Raw genomic sequence first — 16,738 nt, forward strand, 5'->3', positions numbered from 1 at the left:
AAACAGTTTGGATCCTGATGAGACACCACATTCTGTGGCGTCTCATCTGGATCCAAACTGTTTGCAAAGGTCTTCAAAATTCGGTTCCAGCACTGAAAGAGTTAATAATGAATGTGCGTAAAGTGTTGTCCCAGATGAGCCTGTGCAGTCAGCACAGGCTAATTAGGAACAACACTTTCCGCCTAAAATTGATTTTTGCTAAAGGTTACGCATGCGCAATTAATTTCCTTCTATATTACATATAAAATAGTTGAAGTTCGATATCAATTTTTACCATGATTAAGCTTATACCCACTATATCATCATACATCATTGGAAAAATAAATTCATAATCTTTTGAAAACAATGCATGTCATTAAATTCTATACGCGCTAACTCAAAATATTTACCTTAGAATAGGCAAAACGGTTTTGACAGCTGTGCAGACAACCATTTTGGGCTCAAATAGTATGACCTACTTTCAAAGCCGGGACCATCAACACAAAAAGAAAAGCACAAAAATGGCAGTGTCTTGTTCTGTGAAAGCTGGTCATAATGCATGTGCGTAAAGTGTCGTCCCAGATTAGCCTGTGCAGTCCGCACAGGCTAATCAGGGACGACACTTTCCGCTTAAATGGTATTTTCCATTTAAAGGAAGTCCCTTTTTACCAAATATCTAGTTTAAGCGGAAAGTGTCGTCCCTGATAAGCCTGTGCTGACTGCACAGGCTAATCTGGGACGACACTTTAAGCACATGCATTATGCCCAGTTTTCTCAGAACAAGACACAATTATTTAAGCTTAAGTTAAGAAAACTCTTTAAAAATATTTCATTGTTCTAAAGTGAATCTTTGTTAAGGTCTTGTGTAAGATTTTATAAGGACAACAACAGTTATTATGAGATGTATCTAAAGTTTCTTAATAATTATAGTAATGCTAAAATTTTTAGTTTAGACATTTCTCTTCAAATCATAAACAAATTCGGAATGCTTCAATAAAATTGTCTAAGAAATGTCCAGAATACTAACCCTGGTTGAGTCAAATGTGTTTTATATTAGCTTTTATAGTGGCTATTTTGTTTTGGTGCAAATTCAGATTGAGCGCAAATAAATTTGTCTATCAGAATGTGCACTTAAACGAATGTGCTTCTTTTATCTCTTAATGTGTGTAATGTTTTTCAGAGTAATTGTTTTGCTATAAAGCTAATCCTGGTAAGGTGGGAATGTGTGGTTAACATAGATATGTTTTTTGACACATTTGTAGTCCCTTAGAAAGTTTCATTTAATTAAATACCTTTCTTACTAAATTAAAGTTTGAAAGGCTTCATTTCCAAACCTTTGATACTGATGAGCAGCAAACAGCATAAAACCTGAACAGACTGCGAGTTACTCGCAGGCTGTTCTGGTTTTATGCTGTTTGCTTATAGCCAATTTAAATTTGCTTCTGAGTGGGATAGGGTGAAATAGCCTGTTTGTTAATGTGGGATATTGTTGTTCATACTTGTCTAAATGTCAAATAATTAAATTGTTATTTTGATCCATGAAATGTCAATTTAATATATAAATGAAAATGGCAACTTATGTCAAGCACGATTTAATTTCAATTGTGCATCTTAATAATAGGTAGAATTCATGACTTCGCAAATAAAATACAAATGGCAATTTTCAGAAAAAAATTCTCCTTACAAATTTATTACAAATATGGGTTGAATTTACGATTTATATTGATTACTATTGCAAAAGCAAAAAAAAATAATTATTTATTTATAAATCATAAGTAATTGTATTAATAATTTATTTCAACACAAAATCATATGGTACTTTTAGTGACTTAGATGTATTTTCCTTTATAAATAATTACTAATTGTACATTGACAATCAAACACATAATTTGGATATAAAATTCACAGAAAGCATTTCAAGAACTGAGCTTGTAATTGTCACATCGGCTTACTACTGCTATTTCAGGTACAATAGTAAACCATGTTAATCATTTCATGTAACATAACAGCCACTTGTGACAATATTGAGTTATTTTTTGACACTGTGTGAAAAAATGCTCTGCCCTCTGGCAGTCTGGAAGATTGCACACTATTTTTTATAACCCATTGTTGCTCATTCTGTCAAAATCATCATTTCAAAGATTGCACACTATTAATATAACCCATTGTTGCTTGTTCTGTCAAAAAAATCATCAGCCCAAATTAGTCTGTCGCTGTCAAGATGTTAATTAATTCCTCATATGATTCTGTTGTTTTTTTGGAGATGTTCTGTTTAACAAGTCACAGGACACTGTCAATAGCTTAGAACTTGGATTTGGGACTGAAACTAAGACTTCAGGAGTGTGAAATGCTGGAAAAAGTTATCATATTACCGGTATTTCAGCCTAGATTATTGTGGGACGGTTAATTTGCATCAGTTTAAAGTTGAATGCTTGGAAGTTGATGGTGGAAGTTTATAAATCTTTGAAATAGTTTTTTGCGAAAATGCATAACTGGATTTGGGTAAAAAAGAATTATGCTAATGGTGAATTCAAAGCAGTATTTAAAATTGAGAATTGCTTTGAGAAAACTGGGCTTTATGCAATTGCTGTCCAATATTAGCCTGTGCAGTACGCACAGGCTTGTCAGGGATGACACTATCTGCCTAAACTGGATTTTCTATAAGAAGAGACTGCCTTTAAACAAAAAATTCCATTAAAGCGAAAAGTGTACACCCTGATAAGTCTGTAAGGATTGCACAGGCTGATCTGAGAAGACACTTTATGCACATGCATTAAACCCCATTTTCCTAGAGTGGGACTGAACTATATTTGTAAATATGAAGAAGGGAAAGTTGTTGGGTCACGGCTGTAGTGAAACAACATAAATTTAAAAAGAAGCAATATGCATTAACAGATAGTCCTCTAGATATATTTAGTTTTTTTCAGCTTATCTGTGAAATATCAATATTTTTTATAGTGTAAGTGGATATTAATTTATTTCCCATGAGATAGGTTAATACATTAACATTTCAAATCATGTGGAATATAATTAAGGAAGTTACAATTATTTGTTGGAAATTTGCATGTAGACATCAATAGCATGTTGAAGGAATTCGTGTGTTTTTTGCGCTTTACTACATTTAATATTACCTATGTTTATAAAACATTATACTGTTTAAGGATTTTTTTTACAACCTTAACCCTTTACAATCGTTACCTTTTACAACCTTAACCCTTTACAATCGTTACCTTTTACAACCTTAACCCTTTACAATCGTTACCTTTTACAACCTTAACCCTTTACAATCGTTACCTTTTACAACCTTAACCCTTTACAATCGTTACCTTTTACAACCTTAACCCTTTACAATCGTTACCTTTTACAACCTTAACCCTTTACAATAGTTACCTTTTACAACCTGAATCTTATGCAACCTTAACCTATTCACAACCTTAATCCATCGTAACCTTTACCTTTAACAACATTTACCCACTGCAACCTTTAACTTTTACATCCTGTACTTTCCTTACATTTAATATTACCTATGTTTATGACATGTAATCCTATTCAAGGCTTTTTTTTTTATTTTACCCTGTTTAATCATTTCCTTTTACAAGCTTTCCTTTGTACAACATTAACTTTTTTCAATCATTAACTTTTTCCACACAAAAAGTTTTAACACAAACATGGCCAATGAGGTTCTACTACTTTTTTCAGCAAAAATTGTTCCTTATGAGTTGTCCATGTGCAATTGTTATTATCCCGTGTTAAAAATAGATCCAGATATGCCCCTTTTTCAATGGATATATTTCAATAACATGATGATTATAGCTTGAACCTTGTTTATAACACTTGTTAATTGAAATGCAATTGGCGTTGAAATTACAATAATTACACATTTTTTGAAAAAAAATGAAGATGAATATTTTAATCTAAACTGCCCGGGGATTGTTATGTTTAAATGAAATATTACTTTGGTTTTGTGTTCTCATTTTAAAATAGTGAGATAATTAACTTGTTGGAAAATAGATCAATGAAACGGTGAATAATGAATAGATTGTTGTACAACTATAGGATAAAGATTGTGAAAAGTAATGGGAAAAGACAATTTTTCATGCTTCAAGCAGATTTGGAAAAAAGGCAAATTTGTTACGCAGGTAAGAAAACCTATAAATTTCTTTGAGTCACATGTAAATAATATTTAGTCCTTATTCTCAAATACAGTTTCATTACTGATATTATAGCATTATGAACATCCTAATTTAATCATTGCCATCACAGAATTATCATCGTCATTATTACCTTAGATTGTCGCCATCTTATCCATCCTCAGCCTTGATCATTATCATTATCATCATTGCCATAAGTATCACGATATTTATATTACCATTTTTTCATCAGCAACATGAAAAAAACAAGCAAATTCGTTTAATTGATATCCCCCGCCAATATGCTTCTGGACACAAAAGTGTTATATTTGACACTCAAAAAAGCATTTTTAGCTGGACTATTATATATAAAATATATATAGTGGAGCTATCCCACTCACCCCGGCGTCGGCGTTAGTGTCTGCGTTAACGTGCACATGTTAAAGTTTTCGTACTACCCCAAATGTTTTTTTTGTCCCTTGACATATTGCTTTCATATTTTGCATACTTGTTTACCAACATGACCCCAACCTATAAACAAGAGCAGACAACTCTATCAAGCATTTTGTCATAATTATGGCCCCTTTTCCACTTAAAATATGCAGCAAATGTTAAAGTTTTCGTTTTACCCCATTTATTTTCATTGTCCCTTGACATATTGCTTTCATATTTTGCATACTAGTTTACCAACATCACCTCAACCTATAAACAAGAGCAGACAACTCTATCAAGCATTTTGTCATAATTATTGCCCCTTTTATACTTTGAATATGCATATTATTGATTAATCTATATTAAAGTTTGCGTACTACCCCAAATATTTCCTATATCCTTTGACAGATTGCTTTTATATGTTGCATACTTGTTTACCAACATGACCCCAACCTATAAACAAGAGCAGACTACTGTATCAAGCATTTTGACATAATAATGGCCCCTTTTACACTTAGATAATTGAACATTTTGCTTAAATTGCCATAACTTCTTTATTTATGATCACATTTTATTATTATTTTGACAAAACAACACTTACCTGAATACCACAATGGATTCCACCCAAACAATACCCCACGCCCTTACCCAGAATCCCTCTCCCCCAACTTCCCCCCCCCATTTTTTTTTAAACATCATCTAATAAATTACCACACCCCACATTATACCCCCCTCCCACCCACCTACCCCCCCCCCCCCCAAAAAAAAAATTATTTTTTTTCCTTTTTGTTATTTTTGAAACATCGTCTAATAAATTATTGAATATGAACAATTTCCCCATGATGGCTTACGTTATACTGTCAAGCACTCGAATAGTCGAGCGCCCTGTCCTCTGACAGCTCTTGTTTCAAGATACAAAGGGCCATAACTCCGTTATTAACAGATGGTGTACAATGCCATTTGGTGTGCATCATCCTTTTATTTATATACATACCCATACCAAGTTTCAATGAAATCCGCCAAAGCCCTTCCAAGATATGGCTCCGGACACACAAAAAAAGCATTTTTAGCTCTACTGCCAAAGGCATTTGAGCCCTATTAATTTTCAGGTCAAAGGTCAAGGTCACAGTGACTCAAAACAGTAAAATGGTTTCCGGATGATAACTCAAGAATAATGAGGTCTAGGATCATGAAACTCAAGAATGCTTAGGCCTAGGATCATGAAACTTCATAGGTACATTGATCATGACTGGCTGATGACCCCTATTGATTTTCGGGTCACTAGGTCAAAGGTCATGAAACTCAAGAATGCTTAGGCCTAGGATCATGAAACTTCATAGGTACATTGATCATGACTGGCTGATGACCCATATTGATTTTCGGGTCACTAGGTCAAAGGTCAAGGTCACAGTGACTCGAAATAGTAAATGGTTACTTTTTCTTGTTTGTCCGATTAAGTCCACAGTTTTCATCTGATTCTTTTCAAACTTGTTCATTGTCTTCAAATTAATGAGTACTCGAACCCTATTGATTTTCAGGTCACTGGGTCAAAGGTCAAGGTCACAGTGACTCGAAATAGTAAAATGGTTTCCGGATGATAACTCAAGAATAATGAGACCTAGGATCATGAAACTTCATAGTTACATCGATCATGTCTGGCAGATGACCCCTATTGATTTTCAGGTCACTAGGTCAAAGGTAAAGGTCACAGTGACTCGAAACAGTAAAATGGTTTCCGAATGATAACACAAGAATGCTTACGCCTAGGATCATGAAACTTCATAGGTACATTGATCATGACTGGCATATGACCCCTATAAATTTTCAGGTCAAAGGTCAAGGTCACAGTGACTCAAAACAGTAAAATGGTTTCTGGATGATAACTCAAGAATAATGAGGTCTAGGATCATGAAACTTTATAGGTACATTGATCATGACTGGCAGATGACCCCTATTGATTTTTAGGTCACTAGGACAAAGGTCAAGGTCACAGTGACAAAAAATGCTGCCACTTCAACTGACAGCCCATATGGGGCATTTTTTACAAACAGCCCTTTTTTAAAAAGAGCAATATCGAAGCAAATAGTCCAGAATGACTTCCCCTTGATTATGAGAATTTTAAATCCCACTTGTTAACGCAATTAATTCCACAGTTTTCATCCAATTATTTCCAAATTTTCACAGTATCTTTATCAATGAGGACTTGAACCCTATTGAATATGAGCAGTATCGGAGAAATAAGTACACAATAATCTCCCCTTGAATTTGAGAAAATTCTCCTTGTTTGCGTGATTAAGTACACAGTTTCCATCTTATTCTTTCCAAACTTGCACAGTGTTTATAGCAGTAGAGGGATTCAGGCCCTCACTCATGGGCCTCTTGTTTCAAGATACAAAGGGCCATACCTCCGTTATTAACAGATGGTGTACAATGCCATTTTGCGTGCATCATTCTCTTATCTATATATCAACTCATATCAAGTTTCAATGAAATCCGCCAAAGCACTTCCAAGATATGGCTCCGGACGGACGGAAAGACGGACGGACGGACAACGCCCAAAACAATATCCCTCTGCCTATGGCGGGGGATAATTAGTGAAAGGTCTACTCACACATTAGATGTTTTGTGTGTTTTTTTATGGGGATGGGGGTATAAAATGATAATACAATTTGCATATTTCTTTAAGTCTGCTTCATAATTCTAGCCAAAATTACAAGAAAATGAGAAAATAAAAGTCTGGGTCAGGCAAAAAAACTTCAACCCCATTTAAGAATTTCAACATTTTTAGTTCATCTATTTTTTGAAAAAAAAAAATGAGCTATTGTCATCACCTTGGGGTCGGCGTCTGCGTTGGCGTCGTCGTCCGGTTAAGTTTTGCGTTTAGGTCCACTTTTCTCAGAAAGTATCAATGCTATTGCATTCAAACTTGGTACACTTTCTTACTATCATGAGAGGACTGGGCAGGCAAAGTAAGATAACTCTAGCGTGCAATTTGACAGAATTATGTGCCCTTTTTATACTTAGAAAATTGAAAATTTTGGTTAAGTTTTGCGTTTAGGTCCACTTTTTTCAGAAAGTATCAATGCTATTGCATTCAAACTTGATACACTTACTTACTATCATGAGGGGACTGGGCAGGCAAAGTTAGATAACTCTGGCGTGCATTTTGACAGAATTATGTGCCCTTTTTATACTTAGAAAATTGAAAATTTTGGTTAAGTTTTGTGTTTAGGTCCATTTTATTCAGTAAGTATCAAAGCTATTGCTTTCATACTTGCAAGACTTACTAAGTATCATAAGGGGACTGTGCAGGCAAAGTGATGTAACTCTGACTGGCATTTTGACAGAATTATGGGCCCTTTTTATACTTAGAAAATTGAAAATTTTGTTAAGTTTTGTGTTTAGGTCCACTTTATTCCTACAGTATCAAAGCTATTGCTTTCATACTTGCAACACTTATTAACTATCATAAGGGGACTGTGCAGGCAAAGTTATGTAACTCTGACTGGCATTTGAACGGAATAATGGGCCCTTTTTACTTAGAAAATTGAAAATTTGGTTAAGGTTTGTGTTTTGGTCCACTTTACCCCTAAAGTATCATAGAGATTGCTTTCATACTTGGAACTCTCGCAAACTATCATAAGGGAACAGTAAAAGGACAAGTTGCATAACTCTGGTTGTCATTTTTACGGAATTATGGCCCTTTTTTGACTTAGTAACTTTGAATATATGGTTAAATTTTGTGTTTCGATCCACTTTACTTCTTAACTATCAAGGCTATTGCTTTCAAACTTCAAATACTTTCATGCTATCATGAGGTTACTGTACCTGGCAAGTTGAATTTTACCTTGACCTTTGAATGACCTTGACTCTCAAGGTCAAATTATTAAATTTTGCTAAAATTGCCATGACTTCTTTATTTATGATTAGATTTGATTGATACTTTGACAAAACTACTCTTACCTGACATACCACAATAGACTCCACCCGAACCATCCCCTGCGCCCTCCCCCCCCTCCTTTTTTTTAAGATCATCTCTTAAATGACCACCACACCCTCAAACTATACCCCCCCCCCCCCCCCAACCCTGAACCCCCCCCCCCCCCCAAATTATTTGTTTTTGAAACGGTTAAAAAACACAAATATTTATTTTTATTATTTTATGTTTGAAATACCGTCCAACTATCGCACCCAAGAATCCCAACCCACCCCCCTCTCCCCACCCGAATCCCCCCCCCCCCCCCCCCCTAATTTTTTTTTTTTTTTTTAAGATCATCTCACAAATGACCACCACACCCTCACACTATACCCCCCCCCCACCCCCCCCCCCCAAATTTCTTTTTTTTTTTTAACGGTTAAAAAACAAAAATATTTATTTTTATTATTTTATGTTTGAAATACCGTCCAACCATCGCACCCAAGAATCCCACCCACCCACCCCCCACCCCGATTTTTTTTTTTTTGTTACATTTTTTTTCGCATTTTTGGAAAATAATGTAATAAATGTCCACACACCCACACTATACACCCCTCTTCACTCCACCCCTCCCTCCTTTGTGATTGAAAATGAGAGTCCCTTCACCTTTAAAAAGAAAATAGATGAGCGGTCTGCACCCGCAAGGCGGTGCTCTTGTTTAAAAATGTTTATGATGTTAATCATGTTAATCAATCGTAAGTATATATACTGGGTCTTTCTCATAAAAGCTAAGATGAATTTACTCTGGATTTCCAAAATAGGCCAAGAAGTTATGATTGTCATTTGGAACTTAATATTTGCAATTATTTATTCAATGTGTGCGCATCAACACTGTTCTTAACAGTCAACTCCACCTTCGTGTTCTGTAAAAAGGTTAGAAAGGCATTGGTATGCGTTTTGCTGTAACATAATTAGATGCTATGCATTGTGTAACATAATTGGATGATATGCATATGGTTTAACATAATTGGATGATATGCATATGCTGTAACATAATTAGATTATTGTCACTGATGAACAAACATGCCAAAGGTTAAGCATGTCGATCTCTACTTAGAGGAAGTCAATTGGTTAGCATAATAGGTGTTATTTTGTTTCTTCTCAACGGGTAACTTAAATGGAATTGGATTCTCCTCGAGGATGTCAAACTGATCATAATAAATATTCACACTTATTGTGATTTTTTGCAAGATTAGTATTTAATAATGCATGATAACTATTTGTCTATGTGTTGTATCTTTATATTGACTGTTCCCTGTTTTTCTAGACATTCCTTCTACGTCTATGTGTTGTATCTTTATATTGACTGTTCCCTGTTTTTCTAGACATTCCTTCTACGTCTATGTGTTGTATCTTTATATTGACTGTTCCCTGTTTTTCTAGACATTCATTCTACGTCTATGTGTTGAATCTTTATATTGACTGTTCCCTGTTTTTCTAGACATTCCTTCTACGTCTATGTGTTGTATCTTTATATTGACTGTTCCCTGTTTTTCTAGACATTCCTTCTACTTCTATGTGTTGTATCTTTATATTGACTGTTCCCTGTTTTTCTAGACATTCCTTCTACGTCTATGTGTTGTATCTTTATATTGACTGTTCCCTGTTTTTCTAGACATTCCTTCTACGTCTATGTGTTGTATTTTTATATTGACTGTTCCCTGTTTTTCTAGACATTTCTTCTACGTCTATGTGTTGTATCTGTATATTGACTGTTCCCTGTTTTTCTAGACATTCCTTCTACGTCTATGTGTTGTATCTGTATATTGACTGTTCCCTGTTTTTCTAGACATTCCTTCTACGTCTATGTGTTGTATCTGTATATTGACTGTTCCCTGTTTTTCTAGACATTCCTTCTACGTCTATGTATTGTATCTGTATATTGACTGTTCCCTGTTTTTCTAGACATTCCTTCCACAGAAGGATACTTGTAAAGTTTGTGTAGTTCTCAAGTAACTTTTTACTGTTGAAAGTGAGGGAAATTGCTTTAAACAATAATACAGGACAGTTTCTATGGTGATTATTATTATTTTGGAAATTTTACAGTTTTTCTTATTAAATTATCTTTCTTTGATAACTTAGCCTCATTTATTGATTTTCTCAATATGAAAAATAAAATTTACCTCTTTCTGGGAAAACTGGGCTTAATGCATGTGTGTAAAGTGGCGTCCCAGATTAGCCTGTGTAGTCCACACAAGCTAATCATGGGCAACGCTTGCTGCCTAGACTGGATTTATGTATAAAAGAGACTTCATTTAACCCAGTTATGCCTAGCGTCTAGAAAAGGGCCTTGGCAAACAGCGTAGACCCAGATGAGGCGCGGCATAATGCGGCGTCTCATCTGGGTATGCGCTGTTTGCTTAAAGGAATATATGTTAGAACTATTCTAAATATAGAAATAAATATACTAGACATCCCTAATTTTAGAAATAAATTGATTCAATTTAGAAGGATGGGAGAGTCCACTAGGCATAAATGGGTTAAAAGAAAAAACAACATTGAAGCATTAAGCCCAGTTTTCCCAAAATGAGGCTCAAATTATGCAAGTTAAAATGAGCCTTGTTCTGAGAAAACTGGGCATAATGCATGTGCGTAAACTGTACAGTCAGCACAGCACAGGCTAATCAGGGACGACACTTTCCGCTTTTATGAAATATTTCGTTAAAATGAAGTCTCTTTTTAGCAAAAATCAAATTTAGGCGTATAGTGTTGTCCCTGATTAGCCTGTGCAAACTGCACAGGCTAATCTGGGACGACACTTTACGCACATGCATTATGCCCAGTTTTCACAGAGCATGGCTCAAGCATTAAGCCCAGTTTTTACAGAGCATGGCTCAAGCATTAAGCCCAGTTTTCCCAAAATGCGGCTTAAATTATGCAAGATAAAAACCATTCTCTATGGGAGCTAAATAAAATATGTCTTTAGTCTGTAACACAAATCCAGTTAAGTGTCCTGCCATACTGAAAATTGCAGAAATTGAGATAGCTCTCATTGTTGCAACATCATGAATGCATTTTGCTATCTATGGGGATAGATAACATGGTATTAAAAAGGGTATTCAACATTTTAACATGCCATTAAATGGCTGTGTATTTACAATGATGTTCTACTCCCCCCTCCCATTCTAGGTTTACTGTTTTGGGTTTACTTCATGTTGGATATTATTGTATATATATGTTTATGTAAACCGAGGTTTATAAAATGATGGCAACTGCAAGATATGTAACGGTTATTAAGGTATGTTTCTTGTTTAGTATATATAAGAAGTTAAAGCTCATGTTTACTAAAAATCATTCAATGAACTGTTCAAGTGCGTTTATTCTAATTAAAGGAATGATACACAGAAAAACCACCACTCTTTCTTGATATATTTTGCCTAAATAGGCTTTTTCAAAGTTTGATTTTATTAATTGATTACATTTGCATTAATTGAGAAATTATGTTTATGTTACTTAATGCTATTTGTGAAGTAAGAACAAAATGTTTTTTATTGTGATTAAAAGCTCAAATTTAATATTGTACAATGTACATTCCGGTTTTACTCATAGAATAGCCTTAATGCTAAAACAAACTTGTTTTGCATAATATGAATAATTTGAATATGTTATAAAAATAAGTGCTATAACTTCTTAAATAACATTGTCTGTCTCATGTTTTACAAGCCTGTGTTTTTGTACAAGTAAATTTGTTTCAGAATTGGTTCTGCAACTGTTTATTTTTAGCTTCAGGTGTACATGTATGGTGTGTCTATCTTTTCAAAGGAAACTTTCAACAACCCTTCACAGTGTTTTTTTACCAAATATATTAGGAAAGTAATGAAAATACTAGATATAAATCTGCATGTTTTGTACGAAATGCATGAATGCTCTTAATGTTAGTGACAACTCTTCAGTAACCGGACACCTTGCTTATATTGCAATACCCTATTAGCAGTTTCTCAATGAAGCAAAAAAATACTTCCTGTTTTGTGTGTTCAATCTTTTGAAAACAACTTTAGATTATAGTGTGATGCTTGAATATTGTTGGTGCAACAATTTTTAGCTCACCTGTCGAAAATGTGCTCATGGTGAGCTTTTGCAGTAACTTTTTGTACGTCGTTCGTTGTCTGTTCAACATTGTCAACATTTACTTTGTCAACCCTTTAGAAGTAAATGTCAACCCTCTAGAAGCCACATTAATTGCCCAATCTTCATGAAACCTCAGAAAATTTGTTCAAATGATATCTCAGACGAGTTCAAAACTGGGTCACATGAATAGTAAAACAAGTCATTTGTTCAAATTAAAGAAAAATCTTCTAGACACTCTAGATTCCACACTTATGCTAAATTTTCATGAAACGCTAAATTTTCATGAAACGTTTTGAGAATATTTGTATTAATAATATCTCGTACCAGTTGGAAACTGGGTCAAATGGCATAAAAACTAGGTCACTTGCTTGCATTAACTAGCAAGCTTGTGAACACTCAAGATGTCACCTTTTTTGGCAAATCAGCATGAAATTTGCTCATTGTAATTATTGTGATGATAATTTTGTAAAAAAATGGTTCTTGAAACGTCACAAATGCTGACCAAAACTGTCCATGCTGTTCATTAGGGTCTCGGGTGAGCGAGTTAGGACAATTCACCCTCTTGTTGCAATAATATATCCTGTATTCATTTACATATAAATATATATCAAAACTGATGCCACTTAGTATTTCCCGTTTTGCGTAATTTACAACAGGCTGATCTTGACTTTAATTTTTTATTTTATTGAACCAGGTAAAAGGTCAGGATTCTTTTAATCCAACTATTCTTTGAAATGTTATATATGAGCCGCACTATGTCTTAAAACAGGGCCTAATAAATCTGCTAATGTGTCATCCCAGATTAGGCTGAGCAGTCTGCATAGGCTATTCAGGGACAAACTTGGCTTGTATGATCTTTAGTTTAAAGAAGGTCTCTTCCCTATATGGACTGCACAGGCTAATCTGGGATGACAGTGCACACATGAATTAAGCCCCATTTTCCCAAAGCACAACTCTCATATACTGTCTGTCACCCATACACAAGTAGCTTGACAGTAATCAGGTGGGCTATTGCAATGGTGACAGATACTGACTGTCACCCACACACAAGTAGCTTGCAAGTAATCAGGTGGGCTACTGCACTGGTGACATCTGTCACAGAGGCCATAGGCTCAAGATGTTACCTTCAGAACTAAATAAATACTCGGACTGGAACATGGTAGGCTCCGTAGTCCATTCCAGGCCAAAGATATTTTATTCACTGGCTGCAAGCATTGTACACTGCCAGTGATCAAATTTGGACTCGCATACAATGTTATATCCACGGTGAGCAAAGGTTGAGTAACAAATAAAAATACAAGTGATGTTTCTCCAAGCTTGCAATATTTTGTGTTGGGATAAAGTAGGGTTACTCATGACAAATGATTACATAAGTTTGCAAAGTATCCATTGCTAAGAGATTGTTAGAAAAACAAATAATGTTCATATAAATGACCCTAACTAAGTTACATTATATGAGGGCACTTATCACCAACCCATTCTATTACTTAACTCTTTCAGTGCGGGAACCGAATTTTAAAGGCCTTTGCAAACAGTTTGGATCCAGATGAGACGCCACAGAACGTGGCGTCTCATCTGGATCCAAACTGTTTGCTATTCTGATAGTATTCTTTGAAAAAAAATCGAAGAAAATGCTAATTTTAGAAATTCAACAGACGACATTTTAGCAGACAACAAATTTCCCAGCATGCAAAGGGTTAAGAATAAATAATAGTCTTAGACTCAATAAAAATGCCTCAGAGTCTGCCTATATACAAGCTAAAAATGGTGCATATATTATTAAAATATTGTTTTTAACAAAGAATTTTATAATTATTTGTGTTTACTGCCATGATAGACTTGACTTTCGAGTTGTTTTAGTAGATTACAGTGTTTAGAATAATCTTAATATTAACCCTTTCAGTGCGGGAACCGGATTTTGAAGGCCATTGCAAACAGTTTGGATCCAGATGAGACGCAATAGAACATGGCGTCTCATCAGGATCCAAACTGTTTGCCATTCTGATAGTGTTCTTTGAAAAAAATCGAAGAAAATGCTAATTTTAGAAATTCAGCAGAAGACATTTTAGCACACGACAAATTTCCCAGCATGCAAAGGGTTAAGCCTTAAGTCAAAGACTTGGTTGTTTGTTGCATATGGTTCCTGGACAAAGTAAGTGTGTTGTCTATAAAGGGTTCAGGAAACCAGAGGTTTTTCTGCTAAACAACCTACAAAATAAATAACCATAATTTATATGATTTTTTATCCATAATGGCCAGGAAAAGACCTGTTGTGTCAATATTTGTTGATATAATAATCCCAATTTGGTCCTTTTTGTCAATAAAAAATTCCCAAATTTGCCACTTGTATCGATTAAAAAAATCCCAATTACACCAGACTGCTTTTCCCAAAATGGCTGGAAAACAAACCTGAAACTAACTGATCATACGTATGCCCTTAGTTCCGGTATATACTATCTGTAACTGCTATGAGTCCTGGGACATCTGTCACATTGTGTGGTGTGTCATCGAACAATCATGCTTCATTTCTGTTATCTGGAAGGACCTTGCAATAGAATTACATTCTGTATAGTGAGTTATCTCTTGGCTTTGTGTGTGTTTGTGAGGGGTGGTACTGGAACATTGTGTGATATAATGGACATAGCAGTCTGCACAATTGATGATATAAATATTTTCCCATGTTTGCGTGCTGTAACTGCTCCAATGATGTGCATGTATATATCTCTATTTTAATTAGCATTTTGATTCTACACACTGGCATTGTAGTTTCTAAACAACTCAACTGAATGAGTGAGCGTGACACAGTTTTTAAGTCATTGCTGCAGTACCTGAATTAGAATTTAGATGTATACCAAATATTAACATGTTTTCATACTTTTAATATAATAATGTCTTAAAATGATGAAAACAATAAAGTGATTGTATACTTAAAAGCAAGCAGAATTGAGTTTGAAACTTTGTGTTAATTTCATTGTTGTATTCTCTTTTAACTAAAGTGCTTTCAAAATTCAGTAGGAACTGGATAAATTGAAACCAAGGTAGGTATTTGAAAGAAAAATGTTTATCCTGTTAGGCACGAAAACAAAAATATGGCTTGCTAAAGATGATAGTATTTTCATTTTCTAAGCCTCACGCGGTATAAACTTTCAGCAACTCACCACCAACCATGTATTTTAATATCTTCATAATTATTATTTTTACAAACTCTATGCCCTGTATCGATGTTGCCATGCTTGTAAAATATCTGCAAATTACAACTCCAGTGTTCTTTTTTCTGAAGGGGCAAAGCAGGAAATTCTACAATGAATTAATTATAAATGTTAAATGTTAATTTTGAAGGCCTGTGCAAACAGTTTGGATCCAGATGAGACACAACAGAACATGGCGTCTCATCAGGATCCAAACTATTCTGATAGTATTCTTTGGAAAAAAATTGAAGAAAAAGCTAATTTTAGAAATTCAGCAAACACCATTTTAGCAGACGACAAATTTCCCAGCATGCAAAGGGTTAATGCCAGTTCTGGCTGCAGACTGGACAGGCTAACCTTGGACAACACTTTATGCACATGCATTAAACCATACATGCCATAAATTTTCAGACCAATTCCAGGACATTGAGCACAATATTCGGGGACTTTTGCCGATTTTCCAGGACATGTATAGATATAGCGACATATATGCATGTTTGATAGGCATTTTTTTCACATCATAAATAATTGCTAAGTTAGAAAGACTATCCGAAATTTACAAGATCTATTAACATCAAATTCAACATAACTACTTCCATTACTAGATACAAGCCACGTGTTTTTTGTGTTAAAAAAGAGCACCAAATTGCTTTTGTGTACCTGTCACATATCTGCAGAAATTTAAACACTTGGGCGTATCCACGGCCACATAAAAACTTCGTAGCGCATTTGTTACTATTTAAAGATGTGATGAAATGACGTCCAATCGGGCAGGTTTTGTCCACTGAACACGTGTAAATTGCCTGACGTGATGTTCATGTTTTTAAACAACACAAAATACACCCACACTTTCCATGCGACGTTCTACATGTGTGCATAATTTTTGCACGCTTTTTATGGAGACATAGGATAAAGCAAATTTATTTGACGCTAGAATTTGTTAATGTCGCGTAAGCATTAAAATT

The 16,738-nt window shown here is 34.8% G+C and overlaps 1 protein-coding gene across 1 annotated transcript in view; it reads left to right on the plus strand.

The window, feature by feature from the left end:
- Positions 1 to 16,738, plus strand: part of LOC127857226 (rab GTPase-activating protein 1-like) — a 67,248-nt gene that overhangs the window by 29,750 nt on the left and 20,760 nt on the right.

The sequence above is a fragment of the Dreissena polymorpha genome, chromosome 14, assembly GCF_020536995.1.
Source record: "Dreissena polymorpha isolate Duluth1 chromosome 14, UMN_Dpol_1.0, whole genome shotgun sequence".
Taxonomy (NCBI): domain Eukaryota; kingdom Metazoa; phylum Mollusca; class Bivalvia; order Myida; family Dreissenidae; genus Dreissena; species Dreissena polymorpha.